This window comes from Mustela putorius, unplaced genomic scaffold (assembly GCF_011764305.1).
Source record: "Mustela putorius furo isolate JIRA1106 unplaced genomic scaffold, ASM1176430v1.1 tig00000460_pilon_pilon_pilon, whole genome shotgun sequence".
Classification (NCBI taxonomy): Eukaryota; Metazoa; Chordata; class Mammalia; order Carnivora; family Mustelidae; genus Mustela; species Mustela putorius.
The window spans coordinates 17824269-17840543 of NW_025421389.1; the positions used below are offsets into that span (position 1 = coordinate 17824269).

Sequence of the window (16275 nt, forward strand, 5' to 3'; positions counted from 1 at the left end):
CAGATGTTAACTAATTAATCCGTGCAAGAGAGGTAAATATTATTAACCATGATGGAATATACCTATGTATATGCTAAGGACAGCAAAATAGTTCACTTATTTATCACGGTTCACTTGCTATAGTCACTGGTATTTTTAAAACACCCATCATAGATACAATAATTAGAGATGTGCTTTTGTTAACAAAACCACTACCCACTTCTAGCGTACCCTTGGGTACTAAGTAATTACCCACTTTGTGTGGTTATCTAGCTCACTAATTACCCACAGAAATTGGGGTCAGGTGTTAACTGCTTGAAATAAGTATCCTCCAAAGACATCGCTGAGTTGTATAGAGAAAATGATGTGTTCAGAGCAAAACTTTCATAACTCATATATTTGTATATCTTCGTAAGCGGAGCGAATACCGACCGGGGCAGATCGGCTCAGCACGTGAAAATCATGCTGAACTGTTGTGGCGATGGCAGGGAGGTTTTGGAGAGTCTGGGGACATTTCATCCTCTGTTGACCTTTCCTTTCTGAAGATGAGTGGAAGGACAGGGGTCCCATAATCTGCCCTTCATATGCACGCACACTAAGACAATTGGTGAGTCTGGTTAGGAGTGATTCATTTTGGCGGTACAGGGAGGCACCCAGTGAGTCAAAGATTTTTTTTTTTTTTGACAGCTCCACCCATTATGAGTATACTAGTATGTTTCTTTTTTTCTCAACAGTCTAGTGCAAACACACTATTAGCCAAACCTGAAAAAGATTTTAACCCAGTCCCCAAGCCTGCCAACCATCTCTTTCTCCTTCCCAATAATGACAAAAAGAAAGAAAGAAAGAAAGAAAGAAAGAAAGAAAGAAAAGGAAAGTATTAAAGGGAATCCAGCACTATGATTTTAAGTCTCTTTTTGCCTGGATATCTTCTCCCTCCCACTCCCTCCCCCTCCCTCCCCTTCCCTCCTCTTCCCTCCCCTCCGGTCCCCTCCTCTCCTCTCTTCTCCTTTCCCTTCTTCCTCTCTCTGTGTCTCCTCATTTGTGTTTTTCCTTCTCCTTTTCCTTGGCCTCCAGCTGTGCTTCTGCAGGTCTCCCGGTGAGAGACAAAGCATAGTGTCTGAACTGAGCACAAAGAAGCTACCTTTAAAAAACATCGACTTGGGGGAAACCTGCATCCTCAGATACCTCCCTCCCTTTCTTGCTATTTACAGAACTCAGCCTTACACTTCATACAGGCCCATTGTCTGCGTGATTCTAGCCAGGAAAATCAGGTGAAGATGGCCATATACCCACTGTGTGTATAGATAGGTAGAGACCCCAATTATCAGGAGCTACCTGTTTTCCAGGATCATCGTGTAGCCGAGCTTTGAAAACGCACACCCACAGACATGATGGGAGAGGCTCCCCTGTTCAAGTCAGGATGTCTTTCATTTTTATCTTGTGCCACTTTTTTTTGTCATCGGAATGATTACTTATCATTATCAAGGGGCTTTAGGCTGATCAATGGAGTGTGTATGTATCTGATGGACATTTGAGGAGAAACCCTTCAGAAAGAAGGAAAATGTCTGCAGTGGAAGTCGAGGGTTAGTATGAGCTACAGTGACTGATGAGTTCATTTCAAAATCCACGGGCACGTAAGTGGTAAATTAGTACATACAGCAAACAGAGTCAGCAAGCAAAGCCTCCCATTGAAAGGAAAGAGACTTTGAGCATTGTAGTCATCTCACGCCTGAAGAGAGTGCGTATTTTAAATATAGATTCGTATCCCTGCCCTTTTATCCCTCTACATGCCGATTTCAAAGAAGTATTTGGGCACTGTTGACTTTCCATCCGTAAAGAAAACCCACCAAGATGCAGGAAACGTACACATGCACTCCAACATGCTTAGGTGTTTTAGATGCTCGTGGGATGCGGAACAATTAGGCAGAGAACTGCACTGTGGTCTCTCTTCGTCACTCCTCCCCCCACACACACTTTTTTTCCCTCCCTTCTAGAAAGCGTGATACCTGATCTCTGGGTCTAGCAGGCTGAGGATTTTTCTGTATTTGTATAATACAATGTCTGGCCTTCCCCCTGACCTGCTGGTGTATTTTTGGTCTCATTAGTAGTCAGAAAGATGCTTTCGTGCATCCGGGGCTGCGAGTCAGGGTGAGACATACAACGGAGAGAGGGAGTGAGCGCGAGAGGATATTAGAAGGGAGGCTTGTCTCCAAGATATGGAAGGAAGTGGGAAATGACAGGACGGCAAGCTTTGTATGGAGGGGCCTGGCAGGGCGGGGGAGCGGCGGGGAGAGCCAAGTGGATTCTCAGAAAAGGAGGGAAGCCGTGGAAGAGCGAAAGGTGATTAGAGGGGGATATTGATTCCTTATTCTGCCAGAGATTGCAGCAAGCATGCGAGGAATCTGCACCATGGTTGGCAAAAGGAGACCCTGTAACCAGACACTCAGGCTTTCCAGGAGCCCAGGGAGAGAGCCGAGAAGAAAGGGGGCAGTGTGGTCTAGGAAAATTCAACTTGTCGCTGATTTGTGCCTGATGCTTGCTGTCCGTCAGCAGCCTCCCTTACAATCTTTTTTTCTCTCTCTCTCCCTTTTTTTCTTGCCTTCTCCTTCTTCACTGAAGCCTAGGGGAGCCAGCAAAGATTAAATGTGCTTTCTCAAAGGCAGCCACTTCATGCTGCTATGTCGAAAGGGCCATTATTATTATTATTTTTAATAGTAAAAGAAAACGGGAGAGAGAGGCTGAGACAGAGAGAAGCAAGGTAGGCTGATGACGGACTAGCTTTTCTGGGAGGAAAAGGAAAGTGAGGGAGAAAGGAGAAACCCTGAACTGAACCGGACGATCGTGCCTGAGAAGAACCTCCAGAGGTGAGAAAAAAAAAGTTGTCTTGAAGATGGGGGGGTGGGGATGCTGAATAGACCCTGTGCAGAGGTAAAGGAGGCATAATTTAGCTGTCTTGCCGTTAGGATTCTGTTTTGCAAGAGGGGGGAGACGGGGAAGAGCCTGGAGCTTTAATGGTTTTTAGTTGCATATGGAAATATATACGAAATATTTAGCATTTTTACCAAGTGCTGGAGGCCCTTGCAATGCCTCCCTCCCAGGGGCTGCTTTGTCATTCTCTTTGACTAGCCAGCCATCTACCTTGCTTAGGCCAGAATAAAAGAAGGAAAAAAGAGGGAAGGAAAGAAGGAAAGAAGGGAGGAGAGAGAGAAAGAGAGGGAAAGAAAGAAAGGGAGAGAGGAAGGAAGAGAAAGAGAAAAGAGGGAAGAAAAAATTTAAAAGAGTCATCTACCCACCCAGTTCCCCTCCCTTCCCTTTGGATTTTGGAGGCGACACAGGGAGCCCCTGGCACAGAAAAGCTCCGCTTCCATTCAGAACGGGGGAAAAGCCACTCTCGGGTACAGAGCCGGTAGGTTCTGCGAAGATGGAGGGGAATTAGAATTCGGATTCCTCTGAAATATTGGCAAAAGGCTCCAAGGGTTCGGCGGCGGGAGTGGGGCGGGGGAGACGGATCTCCCCAGCCTGCACCCACCCCTTCCCACCTCGCCTCCCAAATGACAGCCTGGTGCTGCCTCTGCCTGATTTGGCCTTGGTTTCAGCCAAGCAGCTGATGCAGCCGAGGCCCCGTTTGCAGGACCGACTGGCAAAGTGCACGCTGCAGAAAGAAGGAAGAAATTTTTTAAAAGCAGCTCTGGGGAGGTTTCTCATTCTTTAAAAAAAAAAAAAGAGAGAGAGAGAGAGAGAGAGAGAAAAGATTTTTTAAAAAAAAATTTTTAACCGAATATTTTCAAAATTTGATCCGTCCCAGCCCCTCCCTGCACGTCCACCAAATTGCCTTTTTTTTTTCTCCCTCGTCAAAGCATAAACTACAGAGTCACAGTCTCTAGATTTGGTGTAGCGCTTCCTGCCCCCGCCTCCCCTCCCCGCCCCGTGGTCGGTCCTCTATTGAAACACCTCGCCCAGGCTAGCGCACTGCGAGCTCGCATTTCCCCCCCTTGCTCGGAATGGTGTCACGGGAGGCTGCAGCCCCGCTCCGCTTCCAAAGGGTGAGTTTAAAACGCTGTTCGTATTTATACTTTCATGGCCTCCGAACCCTCCTTCTTGGTCTTCTCCTTCCGAAAGCCTGATGTCTATGATTTTGCATGCGGCATGCTTGGCCAGAGGGAAAGAGCCGCCTCGTATTTTCCTTACCGTCAGCCGCGCTGGTTGTAAGTTCAAGCTTTGAAAGGGCATTTTATCCTGATTTTCGACCCTGGTTTTAAAAAAAAGTCAGCATCTCTCGGGCTATGCACATTATTTTTCATTTTAGTCAAACTGTTTTGCCCAAAGCTTCCAAGAGTTTTCTGTGATAGACACGCGGTGGTTGTGTTCAGGTATGTATCTATGTCCACGTATTCTGCGTATGTGTGTGTATGAATATATTCTATTTACATGGACTCTGAATTCTGTGACCTAAGGAAGCTTCGAGAGCGAGGGAGTACCCTGCCAGCCACCTGTTTGGTGCCTTTTGGTCATGAACCTGGAGCAGAAATTGCCTGTCATTCTCGTTTTGCTTTGCTTTGTCTCAAAGAAGGAACAATTTGTGGCGCTCCTCTCAATCCCTGAGACCCTAACTTGTGATGTTTACCGTTTAAATCCACGGGTTAGGCTCTTGGGAGCTGCGAGTCGTGCCTTGGCATCCTGGACCTTTGGTGGAACTTTTTTCTTTAAAGCAAAAACAAAAGAAAAGAAAGTTTTCTGAAGTGATTGAGTGCACCTCTGAGGTTTGCATTGTTAGATGCGGTCAGGTGACCAGAAAGTGGCAGCTCCTGGATTTCTGTTCAAGTAGGTATACATACATTCTGTTAGAGGAGCGCGTTGGCTGCTCTGTGTGTGTGTGTGTGTGTCAGTACCGGTGCCCGAGGCTTGTGGAACTCCTCTCCCATGGTCTGTTTCTTGAGAGCAACACGCAGTACTATCAGAGCGTAACAAGAACAGCTCAGTACCTGGTGCTTGACCTCAGAACATATTAGCTGAAGTCCCAGCATGCCCCGTGCCTCCAACTTTTAAACTCAACAGTTAATCTTAAAATTGTGTCCAATTAAAATGGGCATGTGGACATGTTACACATTCAGTACTCACATGTATGTGTCATATATGGCTAGACAGCGAACACGCAGACACAGATGGGGGGCAAACCAGTAGTTTAGGCTAAAAGATTAATAGGCTAAAAATTCTTCTCTTGCTAGTCTACGCGGAGGATGAAATTTACGGTGTTCATAAAGATTCAATTTGTATTACTTTGCAAGATTTTAAAAAAATAAGAGGAGCGATGTAGCCTCCTTGCTGGGCATCTGTTTTAAAATGTTATACACCGCAAGTTTAAAAGCAATAGGGATTGGAAATATATTTTCTAAATACGTAAATGGAAAGAAATAACAAGGGCACACATACATATGCAGTTATTGTATCTTTGGGAGTAATCAGTGCCCATTATTCTTCATATAAAGATTGGAAAAAATTTATCAGGATTTAAATTCAATCTAGCAAAGTTATTTATAATGCCAAACTGTATGTTTAAAATAATCTTCTCTTACGGTAATTGTTTACCTAGTTTGCAGTTTTCTGAAAACGTAACTTTTCGTGACAGAATAATTTTAGTGATTCAGATCTGTCTGTTGAAGAAGAGAAGCAGGAACTTACCTTTCCTTTGTTGCGAAAAATTCCAATATACAATTTTATTTAAACCGTTTGGTATCCTTGAGCCAACATTTATCTTCTATTTTTGGAAAAGACCTAAATCAGTCCTGACTTCAAATGCTTTCTTCCTTTAAAGACTCTATTGGCTGTAACCTCATTTTATACGTGTAGTCGAAGGTTAAGGAAACTGTTCTTTTCCTGTGTGTGTTTTTTTTTTAAGTGTTTATTGCAATTTCAGTCAATGACTCCAAATCGTAGTGAAGAAACCATTTTGTATCAGAAAACTGATTCGAGAAAATGAACCATGCAACAATTGAACCATGCCTTTTGTTGAAACCTCTTGTGTAGTCGTACTATTTAAATATTACTTTCCAGCCTTTGGTAGCCTGGATATGCTTCAGAGAAGAGTTACTTGATTTTCAAGTGATCCTTTGGTTTCCGTACAATGGATTAATGATTTTTCCCCATCTTAGCGGGTGTGTGTGCATAGGTATTTGGAAATTGTGGAAAGGAGTCTATTTAACTTATGGATATATGTTATCACATGATTCATATCAACTGTTTGCAAAACATTTGGTACTTTACTAAGTCAAAATGTATCTGCCGTTAATTCTATGAAAATGTATGCCCGCGCCAATAAAAACATGCTGGATATCATTCTTCTGCGATTTTGAAGGGTAACAGGATAGTAATTTAATACAAGTGATACAGTTTGTATTCCAAGGCACTCTTTCGGTTTTTCACATGTTTTCAGGTGGATTGCTCATGCCCTGAGGTTGCTACCACCACTGATCACACGGGCATTTGGGGAGTGCACAACGGCACACGGGATTTTTGTATTTCAGCGGGGGACTGCTCCAGTGTTAAGGGCAGGTTTCTCAACACCCCTTCTTCCTCACGGAGCCCATCAGCGAAGTTCAGTGAAATGAATAACATAATTGGTGGTTGGTTCAATCACTACCAGTCTAGACTAGCCCAGACGCATCAATTAGAGAGCGCTGTCTTTTAAAGGGGGAACGCAACCGAAACAAGCAGGGCATTATTGATACTGATCTTTAAAAGTGCAAATCCAGCTTGGCAGATTAAAAAAAAAAAAATAAGGCGGGGAATTGGGGTGGGGGCGGTTTGCGTTGCGGGAAGAAAAGAAAAAGACGTGAACTGGAGCTTTCGGACACAGAAGGACAGGAAGCTTGAGAGAAAAGGCGTGGATAATGAGTGCAAGGCAATGCAGCACCTCCTTGGAACACACAGTTACAATTCAGTTCACAAGGCATATTTCACCATATTTTTAACTAGATTCTCCCCCTCCTCCTTTCCTTTTTTTTTTTTTTTTTTTTTTTTTTTTTTTTGCCTCTGTTTCCAAAGAAGTTCCAGCTCAAACCCAATTCTGTTGGAAATTTAACAGCTCTAGGAAGCTCCACTGAGAAGAAAGCCAAGTAATACGAACCAGCCAAAACTCCTTTTGCAACATTTTTCCCCCAAAAGAAAAACACAGAAGATGTTTATTTTTGAGTCTCTAATTCTACTTAAAAAAAAAAAAAAAAATCAACAGGACTAATGAACAGTGCTCATTTTAAATCCAGCACCTGGGAGCTAATTTTATGGGCAAGACACCTTTAGGTAAACAGTTTTCTGTCGAATACAGTAAAATGATGAAGAACGTAACAAAAGGCTTTGGTAATTTGGAAGAGGGGGGTGGTTTTTGATGGAGAAAAAACAGATGATTTAGAAAGCGTTAGGAACACATCAAGCCCCAGGGAAAGAAAATGTTTGATTGGTATTAATTAAAACACTGCTAATATATTCTAATAAAATCAAATTTAACATTCTAAACTAATCCGCTTGGTATGTCAAAGGAAAAGAAAAGTATTATCTTATTTGCATCTCTGCCATCCAAATGCATTTGCTCATTCAGCAGAATTAATTTTTATCACCAGCCTGTTTAATCTCCTCACAGATTTAGTCAAACTTATTCTTTCGAACTAAAAAGGATCGGGGTTGCGGGGGGGCGTGGAATCCATGGAAGGTGTTGGGAAGACTAGTGACTGTATTTAGTACTGGCTTTATATATTACCATGTCCTTTTCTCATTTGCTGTAGTGGGTGTGGAGGAACCTGTGAGACTGAGGGGGGGTGATGGATGGTTAATTTTCCTCTTTCTCTTCTATCTACTGGGTTATTTGGCAATTTCAGTTGCCAGATTATTTGAGTGGCATTTATTTACATGACTGATGTTGCCCTGTTGATTAATATCTCATTTATTTCTAATTTCAGAATCTATTTTATTACAAATGCCTTATGCCCAAAACAACAACAACAACAACAACAACAACAAAAACCGCTCTCATGCCACATACCAATCGCTTCTTCTCAATTATTTGCAACTATGGTCCCTCTAAGAGAAAGTGGGGAGGTGAACGTGAATTTTTTCTTTTTCACTAAGAACTGAATTCTTTGTTTCAATTTTTCAAGCCAAAATTTCTACAGAAGAATGTATATTTTCTGAAATGGCGAGTTTCACGCCCTTTATTGTTAAACTCTCAAAATGGGTAAAACTGTCCCCAAATGACATCATAGCCAAAATGTTTCTCCCTCATTAGTCTCTCATGACTATGATATCATATGTAAATATGTGCCCAACACAAAAAATGGATGGGCCAGAGATATTGAGGGCCACATTTGTGTATTTCACAAGTGTGGGGTTCTGCCCAGTCTCAAGGAGATGCAAAGCCTCAGACTACAGTCCTGAGGAACTGCCTTCTTTGCTTCATTGCCTTTTTCAGTTCTTCAACATAAAAGAGCAGTCGCAGTTCGGTTTCACATGTATTGTTCTATAATCCAGGCAATAAATGCTAATTAGTAATGCTCAAGGATCCGACCATTCAGAGTAATTATCATAATTTACTTCTTCCTTGTTAAAGACATTCCTTGCTGACTAAAAAAAAAAAAAAAAATTAAATCACTTCCCCATTGCACCGCAGTGGAAATGCACTGGAGAGATGTCCAAGGTGTAGTAATATCGTTCCGGCCGCCTTCGAAGTCGCCGATATGTGCCTCTTAGCTTATTCCAAATGGAATGGCAACTTAATTTCTAAAAAGAGATTCATGTAAATGCATAAAGTTTTGCATGTGCACCAGGAATGCATGATTTTATTTTACACACCCCAAGGCTCCTCCCTCCCGGCCCACCCCCTTTCTAAAACCACTTACTGAGCAGAACAAAGGAAACTGCTAACTAGAGAGGCATCATTAAGTGTGAACAGCAGTAGCATGATAAAGTATGTGATATGACAACATATTTCATTGCACAAAAGTGCAGATAATTAAATAATTCAATAGTAACCCTGACTAATTAGCAAAAAGATCTTTAAGGAGGAATCAAGAAAATGGATCCAATCCACTTGAATAATATGCCCCATTCTCCCAGGTCACAAATATATATTTGGTTCTTTGATAATGGATTGATTCATACAGAAGGATGAGGACAAAAGCCTGTTCCTCAAAATGGAGCTTGGATCTGGCATCCTCTTTGGGACAAATTAATCCTGTGTTCTAGAAGAGCAGAATTTAATGTAGAGCTCTCTGTTTTCAGTCAAAGGTGTAATCCTCCGTTCGGTTGCACATTTCTCTTTTATCAGGTGTTCTAAAAATTCGCCAACCCCTTCGCTTTTCATATCATTGCCTCAGAATATATGTATGAAGCCGCCTCCACATTTTCTAATAAGGATCGTGTTTTAAGTTTGCTTCTTGCTTGACGCAAATAAGGATCCTATGCACAGAATGCATAGGATAAATAGCCATGCTGAATATTATATTTGGTGGAATCGCCCCCCCTCCCCTGCCTAATCTAGCAAGGTAATATTCCCGGTTTCATTGTTCATTGGTCCTTTCAGGGAGAGTTTCGGCTTTTACTTGAGGGTTGTAAGCACATTAGAGGAATAATTCCCTCTGGATACTATAGAGAGGGAGCCACCTGCAAAATGTTGATGCTGTTATTGAAATCTCAAGTGGAATCAGCTTTCAAAAAATTAGATATTAGATGCATCCGATATAATTTGCAATGTGTAATTATACTAATGTGCACAGAGTTGTGTGTTGCTTTACATGTTGCCTACTTGAGATTTTTTTTTTTTTCCCATGGGCATTTCTCATCATTTGAAATGGCTCCTGAGTAGAATGTTCTTAAAATCATCTTTCAAAAAAAAGTCCTTGCTAATTAATATAAGAACATAAGAGCTCTACGGTCTGTGCTGTCATGCAAGAATGAATGAACATGTGTGACCCAGATATTGGAAAGTAATGATCTCTAAGAATGTTGTCATTGTGGACCCTTGAATTAGTTGTAAAATATTGCCTGCTCTTGATGGATTTAGTCTTCATTCAGACTTTGGACAATTGGTGAAGTAATGGAGAATATTAGAGTAGTAAATCTTATTCATAAGAAATCCATTTCCTTTACCGGGATGAGATAAAATGCCAGGGAAATGGCTTTAGGCAGAGATCATTTTAACTTAATCAAAGTAACCAAAATTGTAACAGTAATGAACAACTTATTTTCCATTTTTTCCCCCATTTTGCATGGTGCATGCTGAATCACTGAAACTCTGCTAACTTAGGTCATTTACACACTAACATCAACTTCCCTTTTGGTGTCTCGACATGGTGTTCCATTGGACTGAAGACCCCCTCCCCACCAAGGAGCCGGAAAAACCCAGGCAGTGAAACAGTGAGTTGATTGGTCAGCCTGGTGTTTGGCACTTGCTATATGCCCAGTAGGTGAAGAGGCTCTTGATGCAAATTTGGAGAATCATTACCATCAGATCACAGAAGGACCCTGAGCTGGGCTACGCAAGGGTCCCAATTTACGCTTTACGCTTATACTTTGGGGAGACAAAGGATTTCAAGGGAGGCTCATGTTGAGATGATACAAGATATTACTCATTCCAATTAAGTAGGCAGAGGCCCCAAAGAATCCTGATTTGTTAAACATTGAACTCATAATAGACAGCAAAATACGGTGGTTCATATTTTTCTACTATTTACTCTGCAAAATATATTTTAATGATGGGGCCCATGTTTAAAAAGGGGGCATTTTGCATGGGCTGTATCCCAAAGCAATGCATTGCTTTACCTTTCATTTGCTCATGTACGCAAGGACTTTCCATCATGACGCTACCCACAGGGGTCAGCAGAAAATTGTGCACGGCGTCCTTCCTGACTCCAAGAACAGTATGATTTATTCACAAATGAGTCTTACCCATGTGTATCAAGAGCTCCACGCCCCACCTTCCCAATCCGTGTTCACAAAATATGGTTCTAAAACCTGTAAGATACATTTTTAATTTCTCACCCAGGATCAGGTGTCGCACGCTCGATCAGAACAGAAAAATACCCGTTAACCATATGTAACACTATTGATTAGGTTTTAGAAAACAAATACACCTGCCATCCAGAGACCCATCTTCAATATATTCCAAGTGTTTAGGGCGGATCTGTGATATGGGGTAGTATATCCTTTTGGCTGTGCCTAACTCATTATGCTTCTTCATTGTGCTGGCATAATGAAGAGGCTGACAATAAAGGCTTTAGTTAAATTAAAATCCACCTGCAAAGTATATCTCATTCATAACAACTTCCGTAGAATAAAAGAAACATTAATACAGCTCTCTCCAAATATCCTTTCCTGCACAATGAGTGGGTTGGATTAGTTGGTCTCTAAATGTTTTTACAGCTTTAAGAATTTTTGAAGCTACTCTCAAATACAGAAATAGAAGAACAACTCCAAGACCCTTGAATCCAAAGTCCGTTTGTACCAACAGTTGTCTTTCAAGGTTATATTTGATTCCATCTCCAGGTGCCTTATTTACTAATGTATTTTGCCTTGCTGCTAAAACAGTAAAGGCTGAAGTTCATTTTCAGGAAGGGCAGTGACAAAAAAGAGGAACAGCTGAAGAATGAAAAAAGCTACACAGTGGGAGAAGGAAATTCTTGATCTGACTTCTAAGCCCATGTCCTTCAGCATTAATGCAGAAGAAACCCAGACAAGCACCTGCCTTTCTATTTTAAGACCATATTCTTTGGTCCTTCTGCCTTCATTTAATTTCTTACAGCATGGTTTTGTTTTACCCCATTGGGTTGACGCCTTGGAGTTCCACGTTTCCCTTTCCACTCGATTCATCTGAATCATGTTAATATTCCCTTCAAAACTCTCAATAGTCACATTAACCCACCACGCTTCCCAAATTAAATCTTAACATGCTCAAAACCTCCTGAAAATTGCCCTGCCCTATTTTCCAGAGCCACTCCGAATGTATAATCTCTCCTTGAATTAAGCAAGCCTGCTCTTCCTGGCTTCCAAGTCTCTGAATGAGCCCGCACCCTGCTTTCCTCCCTGCACGCTCTGTCTCGGCCACATGTGCATTTCAGAAACCTTTCTCCTCTCTTGCTTTCTTTCCTTCCATCCACCTGCATTCTGTCTTCCTTCTTCCCTTCCTTCCTTGTTCCATTTCTCCCTTCCTCCCTCTCTTTTGTTCTTCCTTTCCTTCTTTCTTCCACGGGGCACAATGAGTCATGCTCTGAGCCAGGCACTAGACCTATAAAGCCAAATACAAGAAACTGACATTAATTCCTAACAATTCCAGTGACTTCACTCGCCTCTGCATTGCTAAGCCCTTCTGTCCCCACAATCATTTTATTTTGCTTTTAGTCTTCGGAGTTCTTTGAATTTGTCCCTAATGTCCTGCGTTCTTTTGTCGTTCTTCCTCCATGTCCTATTTCAGTAAGTTGTCTGTTGGATAAACCTGAAGCTTCTCTTATGGAGCGTTTCCTCCTGGAGGGATTAGCGTGGGGCGCTCGCACACTCAAGCAGTGTTGTGGCTTGACTGCTTCTCCAGCGACGTGAACAGTGAGAGAGCGCTACATTTTTGTGGTGATGTCACATTTCGTGTGTACTTAGAAATAGCACGCCCCCCCCCCCGAGGATCCTCATGTTTACTTATTTCTACCAAAGAGTCAATGTGATAACTTTTCTGTGACATGTTCTGTTATTTTTTTAGTTGTGTTGACGTTCCTTTCAGCTGGTCCTCTAGCCCCCGTCCTCAGGAAGGTCTCCCCAGTGAAGGGACGTAAACGGCACTGGACACAGCTATACTGGGAGATGCTCAAGCCAACTATGAAGTTGAAACAAAGGAAATGATCACCTGAAGACACCTCTTCTGCTAAGCATCACCCCCAAAGGATGCAATTTCAGGCAATAGAGCTCCCAGAATACGAGGCAATCTTTTCAAGAAACAGAAAAAACTTCCCAGTGACATCTAGATTTCTAAGGAGCCAACGACTTCCCCTTCCTCATGTGTATTCCTCTGTTTGTGTTTTAATTCAGTGGCACACTCATTTCTAAAATATCTCCCCGGTATGGATATGCTTATTAATGCACCAATTTTTAAAATAGAAAATTGCACAAATGTGTTCATGTTTTAAGGAACAAAATTAATGCTATAAGTAGGTTGATTTCTAGCCCACAGACGGTTTGATCTGAAGAGTGACTTAAAGGAATATAAAGTACTCTTGAAATAACAAGGTAGTCAGAGGCAACCCAAAGGCTAAAATAACGGTGGAAACTCATAAGGCAGCTGAAAAATCCCACCGTATCCCACCTGACACCAACCAATTAATTATTCTTTTAATCAAGCAAGATAGGTTCCAAAGACATGGTCATTACTTCTAAAGAGTGTAAATCCAGTTCTACAGTGATACATAAACTTTTGAAAAGATCATAACAAATCAGGTCTATAGATGTTAAGACCACAACAAAACAAAAGATATAAAGAAAGAGCTTGGAGGAAGTCACCATTATCTGGCAAAACTAGTCTGTTTAGGGAACAGAGTTCCCAAAGGAGGAAAATAAAAGATGAATCTTAAAGAATGTTGAAGATTTAGGCGCACCTGTCTGCTCAGTTGGTAGAGCGGGTGACTCTTAATCTCAGGATTGTGAGTGTAAGCCCCACATTGGGCATGGAGCCTATTTACAAAAAAGAAGAAGAAGAAGAAGAAGAATATTAAAGATTCAGATAAATGGAAAGGAAAGAAAAAAATAGAATCCTTTAAATGAATGCAATATTATGAGCAAAGCCATAGAAGAAGGAATCTATGTGGTGAGTTTAGGGAATTATGACTATACATGTCTAGTTGACTTTCAGTGCCAGTGTAAATATGCATATACAGTAAGGACTTCACACCACACCTCCTCTCTCTCACCCTGAGTGTCACCTAGAATCATCATCAGATTTATTTACCATTAAAGCAAGTGACAGTGATTGGTGGTAATATGAGAACTTATGATTTTTCTGTTAACTCAATAATAGTTGGTATTTTTGGAGTTCTTACTGTATGTTAAGCATTTTACGTATGAACTCACTTAAGCCTGCAACTCAGAACAACCCTGCAAAATAGGTATTATTATCCTTGTTTAAAAGATAAGGTTTAAGGAGGTCAAGTAACTAGCCAAACTGCCATATACAGGGTTCTCATTCAGAACAGTGATTGCAAAACTCATGATCCAAAGCACTGAGTCACAATATTGTGATCAATGTTGCAGTATTACCACTTGAATATTACTTGATCGTTTTTTATGGTAAACAAATAGCTACATTATTCAGTTATCCTGTCAGTTTTTTCCAGTTTTCTGCTCAAATCATGTTAGAATGATGGAAAGAATTTTCATGATAGAAAATTGAAAGAATTGGAAAATAGAGCTTATTGGCACTTCTGGCTTTTGTTTTGGCTTTTACTGTTTTTTTTTTGTTTTTTTTGTTTTTTTGTTTTTTTTACTAGATGTTAAGTAAATTGTTCTTTGTGTTCTGCAGAAAATCTCAAATTCTTGAGAATTATCAAGGTGGGGGCACTGAAAGGTCATCTGTTGTGATGTGCTTTTCTACAGATGACAGATCAAAGTTAGAGCGACTTACAGAAGATCACACATTTGCGTTTGGCAGGGCTATGTCCAGAAACCAGGCTGCCCAGTTTCCTCTCAGAGGCTCTTAAAGTATGCCACGCTGCCTAAATGAAGGATGAACTTGAGTTTGATCAAGGAAAGCATTCTCTCTGGGTGATAAGGGAGCACCGCACTTAGTAGATTACTTCAATTTTGCATCTCTTTGGCTTCCCACCTCAACATGAAAAAAAGCCAGTTATGAACTAGCATCTTTTGACGTAGCAACTGTCAATGATCCATCCCCAGAGAACATTAATGGCTCAAGTTATGTGTATAATGTCTTCAATGATATCCTCAAGTTATTTGGAATTCTTAGCTCACCTAAACAAACCAGATCTTCTAATGAGCATTTTCTTACCCAATTTCATGCACAGTATGTATTCCTAAGTGCTTCCGCATGAATATTTATACGTGACTGTTTCAATAGTCCTTATGTTTTTGAAAAATATCGATGGTTATTTGCTATTTTAATCCTCACTTATCCTTGTAACTAACTCAAGGATACTTCAGCCCTAAAAAGCTAGAATTGAGGAAATATCACTCTTCTCTACCAGCTCTTTTGCATTTAGTTGGCATTTAGTAATGATTAATAAAGTGGTCAGCTGAATAACACAGAGGTTCAGTGGGCAATTCCATCTTGAAGGGGTCAGTTAAGCTGGGTCTACTTAAGGACAAACATGTAGGTGTTTGGAAGTACCTGCATATTTGACTGTTGTAAATTTCCACGTAAAGATCTGGCATTGTCTGACATAGACCTTGTGGCTTGGGTCATCCTGTTTTCAAAATGATGATTATTGGACACATCTCGCACAGTTCTCATTAAGTGAGTTCATAAATAAGCAGGTTTGTTTGTTTGTTTGTTTGTTTTTAAAGAGTAGCCAAGCACAAGATGTGACTTTGTTGACTTTTTATGAGACTTTGTCATTTGTCCCTTGAATCCCCAATAAAAACAATGTTGTATCAACTGTGAACCTGTGTTGATTTCTTGGAAGAGCATGCTCTCATAATTTCCTTTCACTAGTGTATATCAAAGCTAATTCCAGAATCCATGAGGAGCAGTTGGTCTGATGTGATGGGAAAAACTTAAATTTAGAGACCATTTCTAACAATCCTATATTGCCCCTTTAAGAAGTGGCACTCACTATCCCCTACCCAGGTCAGAAAGCGAGGAGTGGTCCTTCTCTTTTCTCCTTCCAACTGTCAGAAAAATCAATTCGATTTTTCCCTTCTGTTTGCAAATACATCTGCTTCTCTTCATCTTTCATGCGACTGTTAAGTCACCCCTCATTTCTCACCTGGACTATTGAGTCATGCTTCCAGTTTTTCCCTCCACGCTGCTAAGCAGCAGCCACAGGGAAATCTCTCTAAACCACAAACATGATCATATCATTCCACAGTTTCAAACTTTTCACCTGTTTCCCATTAACCTTGAAATATTGCGACACCTAAAGTCCTTCATATCCTGGATCCTGGCCCCCAACATCTCTGTCTGGACTCCTCAGATGCCTGTCTCCCACTGTTTTTCTAGGTTCTTGCCATACCTCTTTGCCATTTTTTAATGCCCTCCTTCCCTTCTGGCCTTTCTCACATACCTAAACCATCTGCTTAGTACTCTTTCCACTGCCCTTC

At 41.2% G+C, this 16275-nt stretch overlaps 1 long non-coding RNA gene across 2 annotated transcripts; it reads left to right on the top strand.

Moving 5' to 3' along the window:
* Window positions 1-977: 977 nt before the first annotated feature.
* LOC106005567 lies at window positions 978-15617 on the top strand. Of its 2 annotated transcripts, XR_001179013.2 has the most exons (3): window positions 978-2843; window positions 3837-4022; window positions 12710-15617. It is a non-coding gene; the product is annotated as an uncharacterized LOC106005567 (long non-coding RNA). The 2 variants fall into 2 exon arrangements; XR_001179012.2 differs by lacking the exon at window positions 978-2843 and having other exon boundaries at window positions 2850-4022.
* The last annotated feature ends 658 nt before the right edge of the window (window positions 15618-16275 follow it).